The 8,801-nt window shown below is 42.5% G+C and overlaps 1 pseudogene; it reads right to left on the reverse strand.

The window, feature by feature from the left end:
* Nucleotides 1-2,469: 2,469 nt before the first annotated feature.
* Nucleotides 2,470-2,587, reverse strand: LOC126210264 (5S ribosomal RNA; annotated as a pseudogene).
* Nucleotides 2,588-8,801: the final 6,214 nt, after the last annotated feature.

Below are 8,801 nucleotides of genomic sequence, written 5' to 3' on the forward strand. Positions count from 1 at the left end.
CGAACGCCAGGTCTGTTGCAGGCAGAAACGCCTGGGCGTGCTTATCACTATAAATCTCTTATTCTTGGACAAAATGTTTGGTATAGTTTTGGAGTCTGCAGTTTTATTTAGATGAAAGATTTTCTCACTATCGTAAAGCTACAAATGAAGATCATAGTTCTGTATTACTGAATCCTGTCGAAACAAACTTAGATCAATATGAGAAGACGCTTTGCCCCATTGCAAGCTTCGGAAATTTTACATTCAAGTAACTATATTTACTTGATCCATTTTGCTATCGAAACTTACCCCAACCCCCTTACAATGAACTCGTTTCTTTCATTTATTTATTTATTTATTTTCGTTTGACACCGTCACTGGAAATGTGAACTAATTTACATGTGTAAATGTCCAACTGTTGCCAATCATTAGATTACAGTCGTTTTCAACGAAAGGAATTCTAAACAGGAAACAAAATAGCTTCATAAATCGAAAATACTGCTGAGCTTAACCTTTTTTGAACATGCATATTAGAAAAGATAAATATTCCCCTCTTGCAACTGAAAGGAGAAACTTTATAAGATAAAAAAATTTTATTTGATAAAACAAGTATCTCTCTTTTGCCTCTTCTTCTGTCCCCCACCCCCTCCCCCAACGTGTAAAATCGCAAGATATTTCATTAACATTCAGTGCTCCTCACCCCATAGTCAACCAAGATACCTAAAGAAGAGCACCAAGATGTTCACAGTTTCTTGTAAAAGCAGCCCAATACAAACGTAACTTCCTCAGATTTACAAATAAGGTAAAGAAGCACGAATTCTGTTGCTGCTGGACCATGAAGTTGTTTTTGTATGTCAATCCTTAAAACAGGTGGAAATTTAAGTTCAGTAGTACACTATTTGTTAAGAAGTGTAATGTATTGCACAATTAATTGATTGCAGAAATCTCTCAGAACAATGTGTGTTGGTCGACTACCGCCAATAGTTTCACATTTTCCTGTGTCAGGGAGGGAGACACCACCATTATGAGTATGCCTGCAACAGACCTGGCGTTCGCCGTGCCTAGCTGACGTGACATCGCGAACAAACGCCGAGGCCTTCCTTTGAGTCGGTGTTGGTGTGGCGCAGACCCCACGAAGTCCTTCGACTAAGTTGTCAACGAAGCACTGTGCAAGTTGGTGGAGGCTCCACAGTGGTGTGGGCTGTGTCTACGTTAAATACACTGGGTCCTGATTATGTTCGGCTGTTTGGAGACTATTTGCTGCCATTCATGGATATCATGTTCCTAAAAAAATATGGAATTTTTACGGATGACAATAAGCCATGTCACCGGGCTACAGTTGTTCCCGATTAGTTTGAAGAACGTTCTGGACAATTCTAGCGCATGATCTGGCCACACAGATCGCCCGACATGAATCCTATCGAACATTTAGCGCACATAACCGAGAAGTCCGGGCAAAAAAATCCTGCACCGGCAACACCTTCGCAGTTATGAACGGCTAAAAGGCAGTGTGGCTCAGTATTTCTGCAGGGGACTTCCAAGGACTTGTTGAGTCCCTGCCACGTCGAGATGCTGCACTATGCCGGGCAAAAGGAGGCGCGACTCGACTTTAGAAGGTATGCCATTACTTTTGTCACCTCACTGTATGTGGAGATTGCCTGTAAAATGTGATGATAGAAGAATTCGTACCAAAGCAGTAATAAATTAGAACGTAATGCTTCATGCTATAGTTTGGCAGCATGAGCATGTCAGTGGTTTGAAATTATGTTTAAAATTTGTTGCAAGTCACTAGGTGCTAACGTTCGCAAATACTGGATAAATGAAATCCGTGTTTTTGAGCGCCGTCAGTCACGAGAAAAAAATTGTTCAAATGGCTCTTAGCACTATGGGACTCAACTTCTGAGGTCATTAGTCCCCTAGAACTTAGAACTAGTTAAACGTAACTAACCTAAGGACATCACAAACATCCATGCCCGATGCAGGATTCGAACCTGCGACCGTAGCGGTCTTGCAGTTCCAGACTGCAGCGCCTTTAACCGCACGGCCACTTCGGCCGGCTTCACGAGAAAAACACACAGTTTCTACCTGTAATACTTGTCTTATTGTGGTAAATTTTTACTATCAGATTAGAGTCCTTAATGGGAAGATTATGGCAGAATTTAAATCCCGGGCATAGCGTTGTAATAATAGAAATTAATATTGTTATCGCTTCCGGTAAACAGACCATCATCATTTACGGGAGTAGCCGTAGTCCTCTGCTCGGCATGTGCCTCACAAAAGGACTAACTCCTCCCCAACAGGCCTGAAGACCCAACGGTACCGACCGGTCGCCGTGTCATCCTCAGAGCACAGGCGTCACTGGATGCGGATATGGAGGGGCATGTAGTCAGCACACCGCTCTAACGGCCGTATGTCAGTTTGAGAGACCGGAGCCGCTACTTCTCAATCAAGTAGCTCAGTTTGCCTCACAAGGGCTGAGTGCACCCCGCTCGCCAACAGCGCTCGGCAGACCGGATGGTCACCCATCCAAGTACTAGCCCAGCCCGACAACGCTTAACTTCGGTGATCTGACGGGAACCGGTGTTACCTCTGCGGCAAGGCCATTGGCTCATGTGCCTCATACCATTCGGTATTACGTTGAAGCCCTCGGCTCTGCTGTCTTGTGGTCTGATGATGCTGTCCAAAACCGCTAACATAATTAATATTAAATGAACGCGGCTGAGACTGTGCTTTAGAACGCAGACCTTTTTGGTGAGAGTAAAATGCGATGAATTCTGTGCTTTCGTAGAATTATACACAGTTTCTCGATGAATGGGCCGCTCACAGGGCAGATAAGCGACATCCGTTTTCTTTCTTTCTTTGTGCCGATCTCTGCCTCGTGTATTACTGATTTTGACAGTAACGGCCTCCCGATGCATCGATCTGGATTGCCTTCCTTTGGAACCAAACATAACAAAGTTTGTTTGTGATGGCTGGGTTAATCAGATCATTTTATTGGAGGTATTATGTCGTGACACATTACTTTTTTCTATCACCGAGGTATAGAAATCGCTGCAGTTCCACACATACCAGGTCTAAAATAATTAAAAGGTGTGCTCCGTAACGTTAACGACAATCTATGACAGAGGATGACACAGATCATCATCATCATCATTCTGCCAAAAGGCAGGTTTTCACATGGTAGTTCTCCAGGCTGTCCGGTCTTCAGCCATCCTCTTCAGGTCTGCATAATTTCCTCCTCCCGTTATGTCGTCTATCATCTCGTATCTCCTTCTTCCTCTCAGTCTTCTCCCATAAACCAATCCTTCCAAAGCATCTGCTAGCAAGCACTGCTTTCTCAATGAATGTCCCAACCAGTTATTTTTCCTTCCTCTTACAACCTTCAGCAGACATCTGCTCTCATCAACCCTTTCCAATACTCTTTCATTACTCTTTCCATCCAGCTTATCTCCATTCTTCTCCATATCCACATCTCAAATACTTCTAATCTTTTTTCATCCTCTCGTCTCAGCGTTTACGTTTCTGCCCCATACAGTGCCACACTCCAGACGAAACATTTGCCAAGCCTTTTCCTTACACCTTTATCTAATTTACCACATAAGAGTCTCCTCATTCTGTCGAATGCCTCCTTCGCTACGGCAATTCGAGTTTTCACCTCCTGGTGACATCTCAAGTCTTCAGTTATTGTGCCTCTAGTACTGATGACCATACTCTTTGTTTGTGTGTGTTTATTAGCATCCCATATTCCACACAAGCTTCATTCAGATCTTTCAGCATGTTATTCACTGTCCGCTCACTTTCTGCCACTAACACCGTGTCATCGGCAAATGTTATAGATTCTGTTCTCTTTCCACCAATACATGTTCCTATTTTCTCATCTAAGCCTCCCGCAATAATCTCTTCGAGGTAGCCGGCCGGTGTGGCCGTGCGGTTCTAAGCGCTTCAGTTTGGGACCGCGTGACCGCTACGGTAGCAGGTTCGAATCCTGCCTCGGGCATGGATGTGTGTGATGTTCTTAGGTTAGTTAGGTTTAAGTAGTTCTAAGTTCTAGGGGACTTAGGACCTCAGCAGTTGAGTCCCATAGTGCTCAGAGCCATTTGAACCATTTTTTTTTTAAAGGTAGAGAAATCTTTGCTGTTTTTATAGATTTAGAAAAGGCTTTTGACAGAGTTCAGTGGAATAAGCTGATGGATATTTTGAAGAGGAAAGGAGTAAATTGGAGAGACGACTGATGTAGAATCTATATTTACACCAAAAAGTAAGGGTAAGGATTGGAAACGAAATGTCAGAAGGAAGCAGCATTGGACGAGGTGTTAGACAAGGTTGTTGCATTTGCCCACTGTTGTTTAACGCACACCTTGAAGTGATTATTGCGAAAGGCTTAGATGGGAAAAAGAGGAATATGTATTGGCGGAAAGAGAATAGAATCTATAAGATTTACTGAAGACATGAAACAGAAAAGGCCGAAATACTAAACGTCTTTTTCCAAAATTGTTTCACAGGAGAAGATCGCGTTGGAGTATTCTTTAAATCGTCGCACGAACGACAAAGTAGCTGACATCAAAACAATCGATCAAGGGATATAAAATCAACTGTAGTCGTTCAACAGAGGGAAGGCCACTGAACCACGAAGGTAAGATTTGAGAGATAACAAATGATATGACATTACTATTGAGTTCATTTAATTCAGAGTCTTTGTCCACTTTCCAAGAGTCAGTTTTCGACTTATTTAAAACCATTATCGAAAATTATGAAGAAAGGCGGCAATGGTTTTAGAGAACTCAACGCACTTTTGCATATCTCAGTAGTTAGATTTTGCAGCTTTGTTATCGAGATGTGCTACAGCTACGAGAGCAGATTGCACGATGCTATCCAGTGTGACATAGGTAAGCAAAATAGTGTAGAAAACAGATTCTACTCTACTTAATTTTGACAGGAACCAATTTTATATTCATCAGTTTTTCATAAGAAAATCAGTTTTTCATCGAAGTTCATAGTCAGATTGTGTGATAACAATAAGTTTCAGACGTGATACAAGTTTCTTAGAATTCTCACATTTCTCTATGCATTTCCGCAGCTGAATCTTGTCACCAACAGTTGGCGTTACGGAAGCTATCAGGTTTATGGTCTGGTATGCAGCTTTATCGTCTGATTTGCGACCCATTGAAAACAGGAAGCCTAAAGTTTTCATCGAACAGACAACTGAACGTTAAAAACTCGATCAAAATTACAGATCCGCTTTCAGTAAAATAAATTTAAATTGGTAACTTTCAGTATGAGATGTAATACCTCAGCCGATATTGAAAACAGAATAAAAAATTTGGAGGGACTATTTTTCGGCACGCCTTCGTAAATCTGGTTCACCCGACAAGCATTTCAATTCAGCGGAAATACAGCTTAAGGACCTTGTCATTACGTTGGCAATATATATATAAGAGTGGGATGTTTAATGAGGGACGCAGTAGATATTACCGGCGACAACCCGATACACACTGAGCGCCAAAGCAACTGGTAAAGGCATACATATTCAAATAAGATATGTAGACGGACAGAATACGACGCTGCGGTCGGCAACGCCTATATAAGACAATTGTCTGGCACAGTTGCTAGATCGGTTACTGCTGCTACAGTGGCAGGTTATCAAGATTTAAGTGAGTTTGAACGTGTTGTTATAGCCAGCGCACGAGCGAAGGACACAGCATCTCCGAGGTAGCGATGAAATGGGGATTTTCCCATATGACCATTTCACGAGTGTACCGTGAATATCAGGAATCCGGTAAAACATCAAATCTCCGACATGCTGGGGCCGGAAAAAGATCCTGCAAGAACGGGACCAACGACAACTGAAGGGAATCGTTCAGCGTGGCAGAAGTGCAACCCTTCCGAAAATTGCTGCAGATGTCAATGCTGGGCCATCAACAAGTATCAACGTGCGAACCATCCAACGAAACATCACCGATGTGGGCCGCGAAACTTCGCAGGCATGAACGGTATTGAGCGTATCTGAGATGCCTTGCAAAATGCTGTTGCTCTTACGGATTTATGGACAGCCCTGCAGGATTCATGGTGTCAATTCCCTCCAGCAGTCACGTTAGTCGAGTCCGTGCCACGTTGTGTGGCAGCACTTCAGCGTGCTCGCGGGGGCCCAACAATATACGAGGCACGTGTACCATTTTCTTTGACTCTTCATTGTAGCAACGATAACCAGGCTGATACATTTCGGGAGCCAAGTGTTGGCCATCGTGTCATATGTACGCTATATGAGGTACAGAAGAACTAGGAATCAGTGTAGACAAGTAAGCTGGGGGAAGTCAATGGCATGAATAACCAGAACGACGAAAACCGAAAGATAAGGTTACTCATAAGTACCAGCAGTGTTCCAGAAGACAACTGCAAGGAAAAACGCAAAAACACGCAGGAAATAGGCTGGTATCAGTTTTAACTCACATTTCAGATGCTAAATATGGACATGATTTATGGGTCGGCAAACGTCACCATACCACTGAGGTCGGCCGGCCGAAGTGGCCGTGCGGTTAAAGGCGCTGCAGTCTGGAACCGCAGGACCGCTACGGTCGCAGGTTCGAATCCTGCCTCGGGCATGGATGTTTGTGATGTCCTTAGGTTAGTTAGGTTTAACTACTTCTAAGTTCTAGGGGACTAATGACCTCAGCAGTTGAGTCCCATAGTGCTCAGAGCCATTTGAACCATTTGAACCACTGAGGTCGCGAACACTTATGACTGGGAAAGGACAACAGGAACCTTCCTTTGGAAATCTGTTCAGTGCGCTATCTCCACGCACGAATTAGTTTGATGCGACAATGCTGAGTGGACGATTTGTCTACATGTTCTGACATGCCTGACGCCTAAAGCAACCGCACCATGACGCATGTTATCAATCGAAACTCGGAGAGATGCCCCATCTCCTGCTATATGTCATTTTCCTATATGTCTTGCAGTATTCACGCATCTCTCTTCTGAAACGCGGGAGGTATTTATAAACAACTTTGTAAACGTAGATTGGACAGGTTGAAAACTTACAACGTGCTGACCGTGACAGGACACAATATCACAGCAAAAAGGAGAAATGAAGATTAGAGTTTAACATCCGTTTGACGGCGAGGGCATTACAGACAAAGAACGCGGTTGGACTGAAAAGGAAAGGGCAGCAAATTCGCCACACTGTTTTACAAAGGGAGTGTCTCAATACTTGACTTGAAAGGTTCAGGAAAAATACAGAAAATCTACATGTGGATGGCACCCACTCGAAAACGTCCAGTGTCTTAATCACTGCACCGTCCCACTCGCTACCATTAGAACAGTAATAATAGTAATAACAGTTATTATTATTATTATTATTATTATTATTATTATTATTATTGCTATTGTTATTGTTATTGCTATTACTGTAAAGGAGTGGTGTAAGATTCTAAATACAAATCTTCGTACATCCATATTTAAACTGGATGAAGGTGGGACACAGCTGGTATACTTTTCTATTAAAAATGAAATTCCTCCAGTTGCACTTAAGATTTTATATTTACTTCACTACTAGTTTCGACGTTGTGTCAACGCCTTCTTCAGGCACTCACACTTTGATGAAATCAGTTGAATGTGGCTCAGTCTAGAAGTCCGCTGTGAGACAAACACGTGCTCCACATGGAAGGCGGGCAGTAACTAATGTCTAAATACAAAGACCTTGCTCAAACCGCTAATAAATGGCGCTAACGAGGAAGCCACACGGCGATCGTATTTTTGTATTTTTTAATATTTATGGTACGTGAAGTTTAGAGCTGAAATATCAATCCACCGAAGCATTACCACACAACTCTAAAAAATTCTCGATAAATTCGACTCTGAAGTTTTGCCGCGCGACTTTTAATACCCTAAAGGAAGAAGATTGCGTTTCTGATGGGCCGCGTGGTTCTGTGGTAGAATGCTCGCTTACCACATGAGCGGCCTGGGTTCGGTTTCCGACTGTAGTAAACTTTTAAACAAAGGTGAAAGTTCCATGAACATTTGCGTAAAGCATAAAATACGCAAGAATAAAATAAACTTAATTTGTAACCGAAAACAATAGTGCCCAAAATGAGACACACTACGTATTGTATGCTTCATGGGAATGTCATTATCACATGTACCTCTGTTTAAAACTTTGCAGTCGCTGACAATTAAACACAAGGCCTCTACGTAGCAGGCGAGAATTTTACCACGAAACCACGCTGCCCTCGAGAAATTCGACTTCACTTTAGGCTATTAAAGACAGCCGGAAAGCTTCAAAGTGAATTTTCTCGAGACGGTGATTAACATTTGATTTCTGAACTTCCAATAACACAAACATAAAAAATTACAAACATTCCCGCTGCTCCTTGTAAGATGAACATAGCATTTGCGTGAAGCATGCAATACGTAAGGATAAAAAAACTTAATTTGTCGCTTTTTTATTTAAACAACCGTTTATGAAAGATCACTAATTCAGAATTCATTTTTGCAATGAAAACTGGATGATGATGAAAGAGCAATTTCAACCTGGAATGTACCACATTAATATCCTGAAAGAAGTAACTGAAGCAAAGAGGATTACAGATGTTCTGAAAAGACAGAAGTAAACACAAACATCAATAATGATTGTAAGCCTACGCTCCCGCGGCCATTGTCACAGCCAGTAAAATTCTTTTGGGTCTGAGATCGCATTATCAGTGTGTGAAGCTTCCGACTTTTCGGCCACTATTGCAAGTGGCCTTCCTCAGGGTGCCCCCCCCCCTTTTTTTTTGCTGTAAGAAAACACCCTGAGGAAGGCCACTTGCAATAATGGCCGAAAAGTC

This window comes from Schistocerca nitens, chromosome 1 (genome assembly GCF_023898315.1).
Source record: "Schistocerca nitens isolate TAMUIC-IGC-003100 chromosome 1, iqSchNite1.1, whole genome shotgun sequence".
NCBI classification, from domain to species: domain Eukaryota; kingdom Metazoa; phylum Arthropoda; class Insecta; order Orthoptera; family Acrididae; genus Schistocerca; species Schistocerca nitens.